Source organism: Pteropus medius, unplaced genomic scaffold (genome assembly GCF_902729225.1).
Source record: "Pteropus medius unplaced genomic scaffold, Ma_sr-lr_union100, whole genome shotgun sequence".
Taxonomy (NCBI): domain Eukaryota; kingdom Metazoa; phylum Chordata; class Mammalia; order Chiroptera; family Pteropodidae; genus Pteropus; species Pteropus medius.
Window position 1 is genome coordinate 3,432,609 of NW_024356249.1, and position 18,858 is coordinate 3,451,466.

Consider the following 18,858-nt stretch of genomic DNA (forward strand, 5'->3'; position numbering starts at 1 on the left):
GACATTCACATAAAATAGAATAAATTTGAGCTCCTGCCTCATACCATAAAAAGAAAACAAACAAACAAAAAACCACAAAATGAATTATATGCCATTAAACAAATTTCTACTTCTGTTATATGGAGGTATCATATGATCCCTTTTCATAGACACATTTTTATTACAATAAGTAAAAGTAAAATTTGTACTATTAAATAGAGCTCTTTTTACATAAACCTTTGTGTTCATTTCAGATTATTTCTTTTTTTTTCTTTTTTTTTTGTCGCCTACAGAACCTGATATTCCTATGTGGTTTCCCATCAAAGTACTAATGAGGCCTGACCCTGCTTAGCTTCCAAGATCAGACAAGATTGGACACATTCAGGGTGGCATGGCTGTAGACTCGGATTGTTTCTTTAAGGTGTATTTTTTCAAAGTAGAATTGCTGAATGAAAAAATTTATTCATTTTAATATATATTGATAAATTAGTAAATCAGTTTCAATGACTGCATAATAGATAACATGCATTTATCATAATGTATTTATTTGAGAATCTCTATACTCAGCATTTCTCAATACACAATAGGTACTAAAGAAATATTTATTGGTGAATAAATAAATTCTACTCCTGTGGAACATTTTAATTGTTTCTAAATTTTCACTATGTTTTATAAATAATATTAAAACACATATTCTTGTACATCAATCTTTTTGACAACTCTGGTTATTTTTCTTAGGATATAGCCTTAGCATTGGAATTTTTGGTAAAAGAGCACATTGAAGCCTTTTGCTATATATCTCTTTCTAGATAAGTTCTATTTTAACTAAAGAATTCTGGAAAAATAAGTTTTTGTATTTTTCCTTTTTCCTCCAAATTACAAGATTTTGAATTTATCAATATTATTACCTTAATTTTTTTTTTTAATTTTCAACAAGTTAAAATTTGTTATATCTTTATTTGGTCCTTACTTTCAACCTTCTTTTGATCTTTGCTTTCTTAATTTTTTTCTGGTAATTTAGTTATGAATATCTATGACCACTTTTGTTTACATTTGTCACAAAGGAATTGATCTAAATATATCAAAGATTTACGCTTGGTAGTGAGATTCTATCAGAAAAGAGAATGGTTAAACAATCATTTAATCATCCTTAGATTAGATAAGAGGAAAAAAGAATGCTCAAAGATCATCAGAATATTCATTGATAGTCCACAGATTGGATCATGGATAAAAAAGGGGCCACATACTAAACCTGACAAAAGGAGGCATTCATGTAGGCCTTATAAACTCAGTGACTGAAAGTAACCTGACAGGGTGGTCTAAACATAAAAATTCCTAACTAAAATCAGATCATGGTGGGTAGTCACCTCCTGGGCCTGTAGCTTCCTTGATAAAGGTCAATCTTTACCTTTGCAATTGTCTATTGTCTTTTTTATGCATCTAAGATAACATACCTTTGAAATACCAGAGTACTTTTCTTTTCCAGATCCCTCGAAGGCACAATTGCCAGCAACAGAGCATGAGACCATGCTGTTATGTCGTTGCCCACGTACCATCTCTACGTTCTATAAACATTAACTATCCTGTGCCCACCAATGTAAAAGAAGGATGATGTTTCTCCATTTTGGTTTTTATCCAATCTGAGATTTTCCTGCTTTGTTCTGAAAACAAAAACCTGGAGATACCTTTTCAAAGAAATTTAAAGAGAGTTTATCCAGGTAACGATTTGGATACTGAGAAATGTAGTCCTCATTATAAACCAAGATAAATCAAGAATACATTCCAAAATGAAGGGCAAGGTTTATAAAGGCAAAAGTTGCAAGGAACTACTGATTAGAGATGGGTTGCTAGGGGAAACAAGACCGTATACTTACAGCATTTGTTTTCTGATTTGTGGGGCAATTGGACTTTCAATGGTCAGCTGACTCAGTGATCAAGAGGTGGGGTTGTGAGGTGAGAACAAGGGGTAACACATGATTACGCATTTATGAAGTCCTAGTTTCAGCTCATGCCTGTAGAACAAAAACACTGTCTTTGATCACACGATTATAGAACAAGGAGTATTATTTAACGACTATAAGAAGTACAACTTATCTAACATTATTGTGGGGGCTAAAAAAAATATTAATAGTTTTCCTCCCATCTTCTAAGTGCTTCTAGCTAGGTTAATAATCAAACGAACAGAAACAGATTATTAACAGGAGAAAATCAAATGTTTACTATATTTACATGGGGAATTCACATAAGCATGAAAATTGCAAAGACAAAGAGGCAACATTAGGTATATATGACATTTGAGGGCAAAGGAGAAAGGGGTAGGGGGTGTAGTATTGGCTTTCAGAAGTAAGAATGGGTGATTTACAGGTAGTTAGGGAAGAGCGGAACATACAGACAAGGAAAATTCTTGCTAGGCAACTCAGAAACAATGAGACACAGGGGTATCTAGTTAACAGGCCCCTGCCTGAGCACTCTTGTTTATCATACTTAATTCGTATTAGGCTAAGGCGATCATCCTAAGGTTTCCTTTCTGAAGTAGGTTTTTCTATCTGAATCCCTTGGGCAGAAAGGGGGCGGGTTGAAGTTTCTTTCTGAGTTTGTTTCTTAATAAACACCTTAAAATCAATATATCAAAAAAGATAGGATGGCAAACTTTGGCTTCCTTCAGTACGATCAGCACCAGTGGGGCTGCAGGCCCTGCAGGCAGTTCCAGAGCTCCAAAGAGCCTAGTTATGCTCTGCTAGCAGCTTCAGAGCTCAAGCTGCAAAAATCCAAATTTTGGGCCACAAGTTCTGATATTGGAGTTCTTATGAATCCTCCTTTCTCCCTTTGCATAGGATGCATCAGTGCTGATGAATCCAGTGATGACTCCAGTTCTCTCTTGAGTCCCATTGTCATTGTCAGAATGGTATGACTTCCTGCTCTGAGTCCCTCTTATCGCATAGAGGAGGGAAAAGAAACTAAAGTTTCATAGGGGTTTTAACCCCAGTGACCAAAGTCTGTAAAGGCTGGGTAACTAGGATGTAAGAAATTAGAGTAGCAGAACATGGCTTTCAGCAAAAGCGATAGTTAAAGCGTAAGAGAATATATACTTATTCAGGATTACAAAAGTTAAACAAATGCAGTATCCTGATTAATCATTTCTATTCTATGTGCTACCTAATTTTAGTCTTTACAATTGATTTCGAACAATGAGAAAAGCAGTAGACCATAAACTTAAGTGCTATAAACATGATCAGTAACCCTATGGATATCATGATAATAATTTGTAATATGGATTGGAATCAATTTCCTTTTCTGGAAGGTAACCAGCTAAATAAGTCATGTAATGGGTCATTCTTTCCTATTTTCTGTAGCCATTTGGCTCCTTGAACTTTTTTTTTTTAATCGGGTTTGTACTTCTCCAGAGGTATTGATATACGTACAGCAAGTAGTACAGACAACAGTGCAGATTCTACCTTGTTTAGCCAGCAGGTAGGCTAGGGCCACACGATTGTCTAAAATTACCCAAGCAGGGGGGTCTAGGGATTTCTGCTGGGCAGAAATGGCTTTAGCTGTTTCTTCAGCTGTTTGACCTACAGTAGCAGGTAAGTTTCTGATCTTCTCTCTGTCGATAGATACTTCTGCACTGGGGATTAGTATACTGAAAATGCTTTGTCCTTTGCCATCACTATAGCCAGACAGCATTTCTCTTTAGGATCCAACAATCTGTTTCTAGTCTGATTGAATGGGACTGCTAAAATGATGTCCCTTAGAAAATGATAGAGTGTTTCTATGAACAGATATAGGAATAATCAATTGTACAATAGGCAAAGCCCTTCTAGTTTCCAGCTGTCAAGACACCAGAGTGCTTATCCCTTAGTTGGAGGGTCTAGTCCAATTCCACAAACAAAAGTAAACCCAGCTGGTACACAAGTATCCCTCCAAGAGTAGTCTCATTTATAAACTGATTCATAGGTATAACAGAAAGAATTTCCCCTAATCTAGGGTGGGCTTCTGTGCGTGCTGGCTAGAATTCATCTGCTTGATATCTAATAGATAGATAAATTCTACACAAATTGGTCATGTTTCTGTTTTTCTTTTTTCACTAAATACATTTTTGAAGTATATAATGAGAGGACCAAGGAGGCCTAGGTTTGCAAAATTGGTAACAGGAGTGAACAACTAATGATAAACATTGGTCTTCCCTTGATTGAGGGATTTGGTGACATAGAGGTTGCCTCCTTTAGCTGCACTTTGGGAGAGCTTTGTCAAGACATTATGTTTCTAAGTGTAAATGGTTATAAAAAAGGATAAGAAGAAAAAGATGCTTGTTTTAGTTGTCATTGTAAGAAGTGAGCATTTAAATGGTAAAGAAAGTGGGAAAGGCAGAGTGAACTTTTATCAGGGAAAAAACCAGAGAACCCAGGCTATTTGCAGAGGATCTTGAAAGAAGGTTAGTTGGCTAACTAAAAGATGGTAAAAACAGTAAGGAATAGAGTAAAAGAAAAATTATTACAGTTAGGTGTTCTGGTGAACATTTAGGTATCAGGTGTCAGTTTCTTTATTAAGATGTCTATTTCTTATCCTGAAGAAATGCTTGTTTCTCGTCCTGGTAATGACTTTGTTAGGCATAGTCTGGTGTCAGAGATGGGTTCTGAGGTCCAATGTTCTTCTGGAGTCAGCCTTCTTTGCTAAGAAAGATGAATCTAAGAGTCAATACCTTGTAATTTGGCAACACAAGGATTGTTTAAAAGTATCTGATGAGATCCTTTCCAATGAGGCTGGAGGGAGTCTGAGTTGATGTCTTTGCCAATAGACAAAATCTACCAGTTACAAATAGAGAAGCTGATCTTTATCTCCTGGGAGCACTGTAGAAGGACTCTTTTAATGAGCTTAGAGTTATTCTGCAAGATATTAATTAATTCTTGACAATAATATAAAAGGTCTCCTTTTATAAGAGTTGGTGGATAAGGTCCTTTGGTCAAATGCATAGGTCTTCCTGTTATTATTTCAAAAGGAGAAAATTTATGTTTACCAAGTGGGTTGGAGCCAAAATTAAGAAGAACCAAAGGGGTGTTTCAGGGATCCTTCTGAAAAACTCCAAAGTTCTTAAAAAATCACAAAGGTCAAGAAAATGACTCTATTTTTTGAATCTTGGGAAGCTTGTCAAACATATCAAAAGTTCTAAAACATTTGATCAAATAAAATCATAGTGTATTATGGAACAATATTGAAGGTATTCATATCTATCATGGCAAAGACTTTGTAGGCAAATATAAAAAGTTAAATAGTTATAAGCAAAATTTAGTTATTTGAATATTAAGAAGACTCAGTTTACTTAAGCAATGGAAGACCCTATGTTAAAGAGTACAGGAAATCATTTTAATAAAATCCGATATCTTTGTTTTTCCTTTGTGATCTCTTATTAAAAGCTACTAATAATACAAGAAAAATTTCATTCTTTTAACAGAGCAATAACATTAAGTTTTAGTTTTGCATAACCAGATCATTGCTATTAAAGCTTAATTAATTTTTTAACCTTAATAATAATAATTTAATTGTAAGATGTAAATTCTCACTTTCTCTCTTCCCATTCTGAAATAACCAGGACAAAATCATTTCTATTTCCCCTAATGAAAATATTTCTCCATATCTTATACCATTATTTTTACTGAAGACATATATCAATTTCTTTCATATTAATTAGAATATTTAACCCATAAAAACCTTAATTTTTGTGACAACCAAAAGCATTCATTAGATTGGCAAATTTAGGAATACATCTCATAATCTCTAGGAACATAGTCTCTTTGGTAAATACATTTTATAATTTTTTAAAAACATGTATTTTCTTAATATAGCATAAGATATTTTTATTAATAGACCTCAAACATCTTTAGATATTTTTGTATTAAGAAGCCTAACGTAGGTAAACTTAGATTCACTTACCAATGTTTCAGGACTTCATCTTATTTGGAAATAGATCTAGATATTCAATCATTTTTACCTTTTAATTTATTAATTCCTAATAATTATATTTCAACTACTTATGAAAATTTTGAGACATTAGACAGAGCCAATTATTATAACTATTGTCTTGTTGACAAATCCTGTAACAGAGATAACATGAACTTTTTTTTTGTAAACCTAGATAAAAACAAAGTATTATATTAGACGTTAAATTTAGAGACATATCTGTTTTAATTAAACTTAGTTTCAATCTTAAATGTTTTTCCAGATCACATGATCCTGAAAAACATTTAAGTTAATTTCTGTTAGTAGTTCTTAATCTATACAAATGCTTAATTTCTTTAAGCCAATTAAACAGGGCTCTTTATATAAACCAATTTTAATAATTTCCTCTGGAGGTAATTATACATATACATATATAGGCAGACACAGATAGATATGTAATAGTTTCAATCTAAAAAGTTTAGCAATGAGACAGATATATAATGTAAAAGAGAAAAACCCATTAATTTATAACACTTGGAATAAGTTATTCATTCAGGTGGCTAAAGTTTTAAGATTTTTATTTGTCCTTGATAAACAATTTTTAAGGTGGGTGAGGTAAGGGGGCTGCTTAAGCAAGGGAGCTTTTCAGTTGCTTATATATATATTTTAAAACCTTTCTTTTCCGGTTGTTTTTCTTTCCTTTGGCTTGTTCACGAAGTTAAGGGCTGTGTTTACATTTTGGGTTATCTGGCAGACCTTGAAAGTTACTCAGGCTTAGAAAATCCTATTAGCCTTTAATTTGTCAAATTTCTGGACATAGAGTTATTAAATTTTTAAAAATATCTTGTCAGGTTTCAGACAACATCAACAGTATAAAATTTCAAAAGCAACTGCTCAGATGGCCAAAGTACCTTTTAGAATTTATTTAGAAATTAATTTGTCTTCTAGAAACTTTTGTTTCCCAAATAAAGAATGCCTTTTATTATCTCCAAGAGTTTTGGATTCCTCTCCTTATGAAATCTCTCCTCCCTCCACACACATTTTTTTTTTTAAATGACAAATAGCTAAGAGGCAGAGATAAGAAAAGGAAATGAAAGAGCACAAAATTGAATGAGAATTTTCCCTGATGAAAATTCATCCATCAGGGAACACCCTGCAGAGCTGCAGATAGTTGAGGTTTAGGTGGAGGTGAAGAGGAATTTTCGATCAAAAGGCTAATCAGCTCTTTGTTCTGCTTCTGTAGATATGCTTGCTGCATAGGCTTTACTCGAAGTTAACTAAAGACTCATCTTTCCTTTTGCTTGTTCTATCTAAGCAACAAATGTAACTGCCTGTATCCCCTAGCAATTACTGTGCTTTGTAACTGGCTGAGGACAAATGAACCAATAAGCCCATTGCAAATAAGTTCCACATAAGCATTGTTGCAACTGAGCTCCGGGCCCAGATCTTCAGAGCACTAGCTCCTCCGGGACAGCGGGTGTCCTAAACCTGAGTTCTCCAACTCTCTGAGTGCTGCTTGGTTTCTCACCTGTCTGATTTTGGCAACTTTTCTGCAACAGACGGACGCCAGGAGGTTCTGAAAGGCTTTGAAGAGAAGAGGCTGCAAGGGATTTTGAAAGAAGGGAGGAGGGTCGCTTATGTGAGCCTTATCATCTCATCTCTGGAGGCATTTTTTAAGTTTAAAATTATTTTCTTAGAGGGAGGTAACTGTTTTCTCCTAGTTTCATTTCGAGGCCTCAAAATGCCAATTAAAGAAAGCCTCCTGTTTTCTTTAGCAGTGTTGAAAACCTTGGCATTTGAACTGGGATCTCAACTAAATTAATTTGGAAACTTCGAAGGTACCCGCATTGGCCAGAAAAAAAAAAAATTAATTGTCCTGTGTAATTCTTGTCCAGAGATTAAGCTGATTCCAACTATTGAGACCACAAGTGTTTGAACATACATCTTGTAGAGACACTGGATGGCAGCTGGCCAGCAGAGGTCATTTTAGAACCGGAATTACTATGTGAAAGTGTCCCTTCCTGTGTAACTTTGAGAAAGGCTTTTGCCAGAAACTTTATGGGTCAAATCTAAGTCTTGCGATTCCTTATGGAGGCGTCTCTTCCTGAAAACTTTGAAGAGGGTTTCCTCCCTTAAGGATAAACTGTCAGAATAAAACTCACAGACCTCTACAAAAAGCGTGGGAGCTGGAGGATTGAGAGCACCCATCTATGCGTGCTCCTCTGGGTGGTAGAATGCAACTTGAATGTCAAGGGCTGTGCAGGGCACGCGGGATGTAGTGAGTTCCACCTACGGAGGGAGGAGCCACTTGAAATCCCATACTCATCACCATTCATGTAAACAAAAAGCTAGAGATACCTTTTCAAAGAAATTTAAAGAGAGTTTCTCCAGGAAACGATTCGCAAACTGGGGAACATAGTCTGCTAGGAATGGAGGATATGTTTCAAAATGAAAGGGTTAGGGCAGTGTTTATAAAGGCAAAAGTTGCAAAGAGCTGTTGTTGATCCAAGAGATGGGTTGCTAGGAGAACTAAGACCATAAACCTACAGCATTTGTTTTCTGATTGGTGAGGGCAACTAGACTTTCAACGGTCAGCTGACTCAGTGATCAAGCAGGTGAGGTTGTGAGGTGAGAACAATGGGTAACGCATGATTAAGCATTTATGAAGTCCTAGTTTCAGCCCACACCTGTAGAACAAAAAAAGCTGTCCTTGATCACACAGCTATAGTAGAAGGAGTATTCGTTAACAATGATGCAAGGAGTATAATTTATCAAACAGTACAATCAACGGAGGAGGGGCTGCTGGCTTTGCAGGCAGTTCTGGACCCCCAAAAGGCAAAGTTAGGCTGTGCGAGCAGCTTCGGAGCTCAGGCTGCAAAAATTCAAATCTTGGGCCACAAGTTATGATATTAAACTTCTTATACATCCTAAATATTCTCCCACTTTCCTAATCTACCACTAATGAATTTCATGTAACCCTCCTTACCGTCTCCTTTGATTTTAATCTACAAAATAAGCTGTAAAACTGCCATTTTCCAGGGCATTTTCCCAATCTACTGAGATATTTGCTTCTGGCAGTTGTCATCGGATTGGCTCAAATAAACTCTTACAAGACAGGATGAATATTTAAGTCTTTCAGAAGATTATTGGAGTTTATTAGCTTATTATTTCCATTATCGTTTATTAGAATTACTTAAACCTTTTATCGAGAATGCTAATTTATTCCTAGAAAGAGATTAAAGAGAAGTAAAAATTCCGGTCTGTACCAGCTTTGGGAAATTTTGTCTTTATCTCTTTATTGTCATTTTCTCTACATCCTCAAACTCACTTAAAGGAAAAAAAATTCTACATTCAGTCAGACAGAAGAGGTCACCTAAAAGCAAAATCCATCAGATTGGACTGAAATTTCTCAAGTAATGTTTGAAGATGGAAAATTTCAAAAAGGATTCTCTCTTGCTCAGTAGTTATTTATTTCTAAAAGCAACAGGAAGAAATTCTTTTATGTGCAAATCCTTTGGAAAGGTCTTTCAGGACTTTTTCTAAAGAAACAAACAACAAAAACCCTACCACATTGTAGGAAAATAAATTTACTTTATGTATATAGTTTAAATAGTAAATTACTGAAAACAATTTTCCCTCTGCTCTTCTGAGTTCTTGGCTGAGAACTCTTGTAATAAAAGACAAATTAAAAGAGAAAAAAATTATTAACATGTATACCTCACATACACATAGTTGATACCAAGGAAAACTGAGTATATTTCAGAAATGGCCCCAAGCCACCACCTCAAATACTATCTTCAATCAGAGACAAAAGAAAGATTCTGGGGGGAAGGGGAGGAGGACAGTTATAGGAGGTTATGAAGAAAAGATAAAGAAGGGTCAGGTTTGTTATGCAGATTTCCTTCTCTATTGACAAGGTTCTCTGGTGATTTAGAGTCAACTTTCTCTTCCTGATACAGACAGGGAGACACAAGTGGAAATTTCCTTCACAAGTGTACATTTTCCTAACAAAGAGTAACTTCTATTCTCTTTTCAGAGTTTCTTGCGAGTCTGCGGTTTCTCAAAATAATCAACTCAAAATAATCTTTATGCCAAAGAGGCACATTTTGGGGTGGTATATTCCGATACTCTTCATCACAAACCAACTAAATTACCTAATCCAACAATAGGGAGAAGAATCAAAACTAGAAAGCACATAAATGGGGAAACAGTTATGAGAAATGAGGGGCTACATGTAATTAATGTATTTATCCATTGCACTTAGTCTAAATAACTATAATAACAGAAAATGTATGTTATGATATTTGAAAGAAATATGAAATGCATGAGAGCAGAGATTATCATAGACTTTGATACTGTTGTATCCTAAACACATAATAAATGCCCAATAAATATAAATATTTTTTGAATCAATGAAAAAAATGTTATACAACATTTTTAAAAATGGTATGTAGTTATAATGAACTGAGACAAAAATTGCATTGTAGCCAAGAAAATCGGAGTGGTAAAAAATATGTGTATTTTTTTATTATGAGGAATTAATAAATATGGTATTTTTCTGTGGTTGTTTCCTTGAAAGTAACATTGAAAAGTTTTTTGTAGAAATGAGCTTGTTCCCTTCAACAGCAGGGGAGGGCTGTACCCCCTGATAATAGAGGCTTAGGAGAATTCTGACATTAAAATCCTGCAATGACCCTTTGAAGCCACTAAGGAACTTTACCTCATTCTCAGTTCAGGATGTCTTCTATACCTATGTCCCTTTCTTATCTCTGAATCTCTTGTGCATGTGGGATCACTAACTCTCTCATGTATGTGGGGTTCCCATACATACGTATGTATTAAATTTAGTTATTTTCTCTTGCAAATCTGTCCCATGTCCATTTAATTAGACCAGCTGAAAGAACCTTGAGGGTAGAGGAGAGTGTCTCCCCAACAGTACTCAAGCCACTAGATCTCCCAATACCTTTCCCTTCACCTGGATTCATCCTGTTAAAAGATAAACCGAGACATATTAAAACTCTTAAGAGTTTACTTAAGCAAAAATCAATTGAAAACAGAGCCAAATCAGAGTTGGTTTCTGGTTGGCTATGTGGCCCACTAAAAATCTATGACTAAGGTAGACAATCAGAGTGGATACTGAGAGGCAACCAGTAGTCAGTCTCAGCCACAGCCAGCACTTCACACACTTCCTGGTACACAGTAGAACCTCAATATTTGTGGAAGAACTGTTGGTTGTTTTTATTTGATGTGTAGACACAGAAAGGTCGAAATGAGGTTAGAGTTATGTCTTTAAGTTCTATTTTCAGTTTGATTCATCAAGTCAGAAAACCAGGTGGTTAAGACAGTCTAAGACCAAGCCTACACTTGCTTCTTCTGTTAAAGTACCTGCATAATAACATCAAATAATGTATGTGAGAATGATTGTGCAGTGAGTTGCCCAGCTAAAGTTCAAGTGTTTTGTTTAGTTTCCTCTTTATTGAGATCATGCCAGAAACCCCTTTGGACTCACTGGAGGGAACTTCTCTTAACTGTCAATTATTTTTCCCCATCATCCATCTAAATAATGAAAGTAATTTTATTTGGAGTAGGGATAGCTCCTGGCTCATGGTTTACTAGTCCAAAGACCAGTGATTCTTAAAGTTACATGTACATAAGAATCACCTAGAACATTTGTTGAAAATTCTTATTTCTGGACTCTATTGGCATAAGAAATGTCCAAACCTGTAGGGAATTGTTATAAGAGTTTATTTGAACCAAATCTGACAACATAGCCGGAATCAAGATCTCAACTGCAACTGAAAATGACAGTTTTGCTGTTTCTTTCATGAGTTAGAGATTAAGGAGGGAACCTACAGGGAGGTGGGAGAAAGCAAGGTGGGGATTGGATTACAGGATGGTTATCAAGATTTGTGCTTTCTTGAGGGTGGTTATACTGTCTGAAGAGGCGTTTCAAAGGTGTGTTAGCCTAGATGCACAAGACAGTGGGTAGAGCTTGCTTAAGGCAAAGATAAACCTTTTACTAAAGAAGCTCTGTGCCTGGGGGCATGGCTATCACCATGAACTGCCCTGTTCAGAATTTGTGATCAGATTACTCTGTGAGGTTACTTTCAGTCATCAGTCTTATCAGATTTATTACAAAACCACTTTTTTTGTCTGCAATCCCACTATCCAGATAATCTCATTCAATAGATTGGGGTGGGACATGAAATCTATATTTAAACAAGTTTTTCAGATAATTTCAATGTATATGTTTAGAGTAGCACTATCCAACAGAAATGTATCGAGCCATATATAGTTTTAAAATTTCTAATAGTCTTTTTTTAAAAAGTAAAAAGATATTGGTAAAACTAATTTTAATAATTTATTTTACTTAACCCAATATATCCAAACATGATTTAAACGTGTAATCACCATAAAAATTCTTACTGAGATATTTTATATTTTTTGTGTGCCGCCCTCAAAATTTGGTGTGTATTTTATACTTTTGTTATACTTCGGTTTGGACCAGACACCTTTCAAATGCTCAATCATCATGTGTGGCCATGGTCATTATATTAGATAGATCAGGTTTAGAGGATTAGACAGCACTAGATTGTAACTGTGAAGGTCAGAGATCACATTTTGTTCTTACATTTGTAGAGCCTAGCAAAGTGCCCAGAATATAGGAAATGTTCAAGGAATAATAGTTGGTTACTTAGTTGGTCACATGAGCAGTTGGGCCGCAATCACAAGAAGCCATGTGCCTATGGCCGTGACTGTGGGAAAAAGCCCTAGTTTTTTTGGGGGGGTGGGGTATTCGGACTTCTCCTAGGGCAGTTAATAGATAATCTTTAGTATTCTATTCAGAATAACTTCAAAGGCTGAAAGGGAGGAGGGACTCACTTCAAAGGCTTTAAGAGGGGGAAATTGAGCAAGTTAGTAAAGCTGGTTGCTAGGACAACCTTCTTAGGATTGAAAGAGAACAATCATACATTGTGGACCTAGGCTTGGTATGGCTATAATCTCTCCTTTTGTAATATACTCTACTGCTTGGCTCTCAGGAAGAACAGTTTTAAATGGCTATTTAAGAGTGTAATTTAGAGCCAGAGGGCCATGTGGCACTCAAAGTGTTTAAGTGCAAAGAGAAGGAAAACGGGGCTAACGTTCATTAGAAGGGGGCCACCTGAAGTGAAGCACAATTACTGATAAGATTTCCATTGAAGTATTGGAATGTTCAGTTCAAGAACTTTTATCTCCCAGCTACAGATAGACCTTACTTATGGGGACCAAAGTAAGTTTTTCCCTTGGGCCTGGAATATCATTAGCCTGTAAGCATTTTGAGATTAAGAAAATAATTACTTGGTGTTTAGGTGATTTTCTTAAGTTTATTCTCTATTTGTCATTTCAGTATTCATACAGATATTATTTGGTAATTAATATTTAAGTTTTTAAATAAATTCTTAATAGTGAACTTTTATTGGGCAATTACTATATGCTGGACAATTGCTAAAGCCTTTCCGTGTATTTAATTCCCAGGAAAAAAATTTTTGTCTACATTTTACAGACTTTCTAAAATTAAAATTTAGTAAGATTGATTTGTTCAAGAATTGTTTCTATAGGAACAATATAACTAGGGATAGCTTCTATATTGTTTTCCACTTTTAGAAAGTATTTGTATTATTCCTCATAATAGCCTTACCTAAGCTTGAAGAGGAATTTTCATTCAAAAAGCTAATCAGCTTTTTGTTCTGCTTCTGTAGATATGCTTGCTGCCTGGGCTGTACTCGAAATTAACTAAAGACTCATCTTCCCTTTTGCTTGTTCTGTCTAAGTAACAAATGTAACTGCCTGTACCCCCTAGCAACTCCTGTGCTTTGTAATTCTTCGTAACTGCCTGCAACCCATAGCCACTCCCGTGCTTTGTAACCGTCTGAGGACAAATGAACCAATCAGTCCATGCCATATAAGTTCTATATAAGCAATGCTGCAACTGAGCTCGAGGGCCCAGATCTTCAGAGCGCTAGCTCCTCTGGGATTGCTGGCATAATAAACCTGAGTTCTCCAACTCTCTGAGTGCTGCTTGGTTTCTCTCTGGTCTGATTTTTGCAACTTTTCTGCAATAAGCTGTAAGATTCAAATTTATAACATGATGGTATAGGGGAAGAAAAATTTTTCCTTTCTCCTTCTAGATTCTTTGGCTGGACTAATAATTAAATTGATATAAGACAGGTGAACAGGAGAAAAACCAGCTTAATTACTTACATGCAGAGCCCCCAAAAGACAACGAGACCCAAGGACAAGTCAGGAAGTTGAGGCTTCCATGGTTGTCATTCTGAGCTAAGGAATGGGAAAGGGACCGGGGCTTCAAAGGAGAGGAGGGTAATGCACAGGATAATAGGAAGAGCAGATTTTTAGTAATGAGATGTTTGTCCTCCTATATAGATAGGGCATTCAGATAAAAAAGCTATCTTTCTTGCTGGCCTAGGCCCCCTATCTAAATTCTTTTAGGTAGCTAAAGGAGATGTAAAAATTTTTCTTGAGTCCACCAGGTCTTGATTGCCTTCAGTTCACAATAATCCATATGCCAAAGTGTTATATTTTAGGGGGTGGGGGGTGGGGCGGGGGTGGCTTATTCCGAACCCCACCAATGGCAAATGCACAGCGCTTTTAGAATCTGATATTAACAATAGATCACAATTGTAGATTCATGTAATAAAAGTGTCATTTGAGGAATGTATTGCACTAATATTAAGAGAATTGAAATAAGCAGAGATTGGAGGCGAATTCAGTGACTAGAAATAACTTATCATAATTTTAGAAGGAAGTCAATAGAACCTAGAGAAAAGAGGTGTTTCTACGCGAAGAAAGAATGGCACTGATGGTGATCCTTGGCAACTAATCTCACTTGTGCAATCTTCCTCTTTTGTTTTCTGTAGTCTTCTATTCTAACCAGACCATTATGACTATTACTTATACTCCATTTATTGCCACCTTAGCGTTGTCAACATAAGAAATGTCCAAACCTGTAGAGATTTGTTCTAAGAGTTTATCTGAGCCAACACTGACGACAGTTGCCAGGGAGCAAGATCTCAAATGCTCCAGAGAAATGGTTTTGCAATTTCTTTTATGCATTTGCAAGGAAGGAGGGAACTGAGGAAGGTTAGATGAAGGTGGGAAAAAGCAAGGTGGGGATTGGATTACAGGACAGTCAACAAGATCATGTGCCCACTGGAGGGTGGTTATGCTCATTTCAAAGGTGTGTTAATCAAGATGAACAAAAACAACGGACAGGGCTTGCTTAAGGCAAAGATAAACCTTTTTCTAAAGAAGTTTTATGCCTGGGATGTGACAATCCCAGCATGACCTGCCCTTTTAGGAATTTTTGATGACATCATCCTGTGAGGTGTCTTTCCACAGAAACCCCCTCCCCTTTTTTTTTTTTTTTAAATCACAGCCTATTGTAGATTTTCTTCTGCCCCTTGTTTCTTTTACTTAATGATATATCTAGGATCTTTCTGGATTAGTATGTGTACTTGTAGCTCATTTTAAAAAATAACTGGATAGGTTTCCAATGAAATTCTCAGGATGAGAAATGCCTCCAGTTTCCTGTATTACACATAAGGCTGCAGTGGACAGTCTTGTAAATATATCTTTGTTTATATATGCAAGAATATTGATGGTTAAATTTTCAGGACTAGAATTGCTGGGTCAAAACAATTGTTTTTGAAGAAACTTCTATATAAAGAAAATTAATACTTTGCCGAACATTATAATTATTTTTCCCACTTTGTCATTCAACTTATTAATTAAACTTAAATTATACAGAACATTTAAATGCTTATGTAGTCCAATTTATAAATCTTTTCCTTTATAGTTTTTGGGAGATATATCTTGTGTAAACATGTACCAAGATTAATTTATGGTTTTTTTTCTACTACTTTTAAGCTTTCGTTTTTACATTTACATTTTTAATTCATGTGAAGTTTATTTTGGCAAAAGAATGAGATAGGAAGCCAAGTTAATTTTTTTTCCAGATGGCTTCCCAGTGTCCAAACACCATTTTTACAAATCAGTTTTTCCTACTATTTTGATATGTCGCTTTTATCCTATACTAAATTCTCATATACATTTAAATATATTTCTATAGTTTACATTTTGTTCCATTGATGTTTGTTTATTCATGCATCAAAATAAAACCTTTTAAACTACTTTTTTTTTATAAGACATTGTATACATTAATTTTTATTCCATCTGGAATCGATTTTGATATGATGTGTTGTGAGGATCTAAATGCCAAATGAAGTCACATTGTAGACAGAAAGAAGAAAGAAGTTAAAGAAAAAGGAGGTGGCAGGTAGAGGGGTTCAGGATGAGCCTTTCCAGAATGTAACACTTTGGTATGTGGACTATTTTGAACTGAAGGCAGTCAAGACCCAGCAGACTCAAGAAAACTTTTATCTCTCTCTTAATTACATAAAAGTATTTAGATAGGGGGCTGGTCTAGAAGGAGCAACAAGTTTTTATCTGAATGCCCCATCCGGATGGGAGGATAAACATCTAGATGCTAAACGTCTGCTCATCTATCATCCTGTGAATTATCTTCCTTCCCTTTGAAGCCCCAGGCCCCTAATGCATTCCTTAGCTCAGAATATCATACATGGACCTCAACTTCCTGACTTGTCCTTGGGTCTCATTGTCTTTGTGGTGCACCCATATGTACATAATCAAACTAGGTTTTCTCCTGTTAACATGTCTTATGTCAGTTCGATTATTAGAACAGCCAAAGAACATTGAAGGGTAGAGAAAAAATTTTTCCTCCTCTACATAGGTATAGATCTGTCATGGCTTGTTTGTATAATTAGTTGACGAAAGGTGGGAAAAGAGAAAGGATAGCTTATAACCAAGGTATTTTTATTTTATTGCTAAAAATATGTTTTGGTATTTATTGTTATTAAAATATAATAAATGAATATTGGTGGTAATATAGGACCATTTTGATCAGTTTTCTGTTCTTACAGTTCTTTGAAATTGTTAATGCTAAATTTTGCTATCTGAATAAATTATGGGAGACTCTCCTGATATTAGCTTCCTTCCTTTCTCCCTTTATACTTTTGTTTTCCCTATTTTTATGATTTTTATGCAAAAAGGTTTAAATGAAAAATGTGTTTGAATTTTGCTACAGAGCTCCAAAGAGGAGTAGTATCATGATGTGACAGAAATATGTGGAGCTAAGACAGAATCTTTGTCCAACAGATTAAACTTGCCTATAGTTATAAGTATTAGCTTTCTTTTAGTGAAATATGAAATGAACTACATCTCTAAAGAAAACAGAAGCTTTAAGCCCTGGTAGAGTTTAAAAGTAAGACTGCAAAAGAAAACACCAGGTTGCCTCCTCTTGTATGTGTGTTCCAGAGATAGGGCTTAATTTCCCAAGGAACACAACAGCTGCAATTTTGTGGCTGACGCAGTTCATGGCAATCTGCACCACAGAGACCAAAGAAAGCCAAATGCTGACTTTGTTAATCTTACTTGTTGCCAGTTGTGGCTGATGCAACACAAACAGATGACTGTTGGTGAATACGGGAAAGCTTTTTCTTTTCTGATGATAAAGACTGCTGTAAATTAAATCTTTGTGTTTTCCCAAAGTTCAAATGTTGACATCTAATCCCCAACAACATGACAATCAGGAGGTGGGGACCTTTGTGAGACCATGAAGTGATGAGGGTGGAGCCCTCATGAATGGGATTAGTGCCCTTACAAAAGAGTCCCCTTATAAAGCAATAATTTAAAAATGTAAATCAAGTAATAAGCTGATTTCCTGCCTACATAATTTCAATAGTATTTTTTCGATAAAGATTTTTTTCAACAGATGTTTACAGAAGTTTATGTCCTATAAGAACGAAGATAAAGTGTCACTAGATTTCATTGGAAGACTCGACTTAACTATGACAATCCTACTTACACGATATAGGTGATAATAATCTCTTTGAGTTATCTGAGGAAAAGTGTTAAGAGGATTCATAGAGTTAAAAAAAAATCTCAAGAAACGTTCTATTCTTGCCACTCATTTTCTGTCAGATGGAGAATGAAACATTTCTTTGAGTGTTTTTTGAACTGGTTTCAAGTTTGAAAAGCTCTTCATTCTAAGATTATAATAGACATTTGCCTATATTTTTTTCATTTTTATACTTTCATTGTGTGTGTTTATGTTTAACATTTTAATCTGGCCAGAATTAATTTTTGATTGTAGTGTTATGGTATAGAAGAGATCAAACTTTGTCATTTCAATGAAAAGACGTTGTCCCTAGCTATATATTGGGTAACTTATCCTCTCTTCATTTATTTGAGCTGTCACTATTTATCACTTAATTATCATATACATGAGTATATGTATATACTTATTTATATACATGTATAAACACATATACACATAAGTTATATAGACAGCTAAATGTATATACTCATTTTTACACTCAATTATATTAGACGTGAGTATGTACTCATGTATATGTATATAAATTATATATACACGTATACGTATATGCTCATTTATATACATGAGTCTGTTCCTAGATTTTCATTGTTGCCACATTTCCATGACTCTGTGATATTGTGTTAGCTGCTGTAATTTTGTCTTTAGCTTTCAGAAGTTAATATGATTTATCTTGGTGTGGATTTTTTTTTTTTTTTTGCTCAACTTCTTTAATCTGTCAGCTTGTACTTTTTATCAAATTTGGGACATTTTCAGTCATTATTTCTTTGAATATTTTTTCAGCCCCTCCATTCTTTCTTTCCTACTAGGGATACAATGGTTAGATCTTTTGTTATTTTCCCGTGAGTCGACGAGGCTTTGTTTTTCATTTCTCTGGTCTTTTTTTTTTCTCTCTTGCTCAGATTATTCTGATTCTGTCCTCCGTCATTTCCACTCTACTATTGAGCCCATCAAGTACATTTTTATTTTAGTTA

The 18,858-nt window shown here is 35.2% G+C and overlaps 1 pseudogene; it reads right to left on the reverse strand.

Annotated features, from left to right (window-relative positions):
* Positions 1-263: 263 nt before the first annotated feature.
* Positions 264-382, reverse strand: LOC120601357 (uncharacterized; annotated as a pseudogene).
* Between the last annotated feature and the right edge of the window lie 18,476 nt (positions 383-18,858).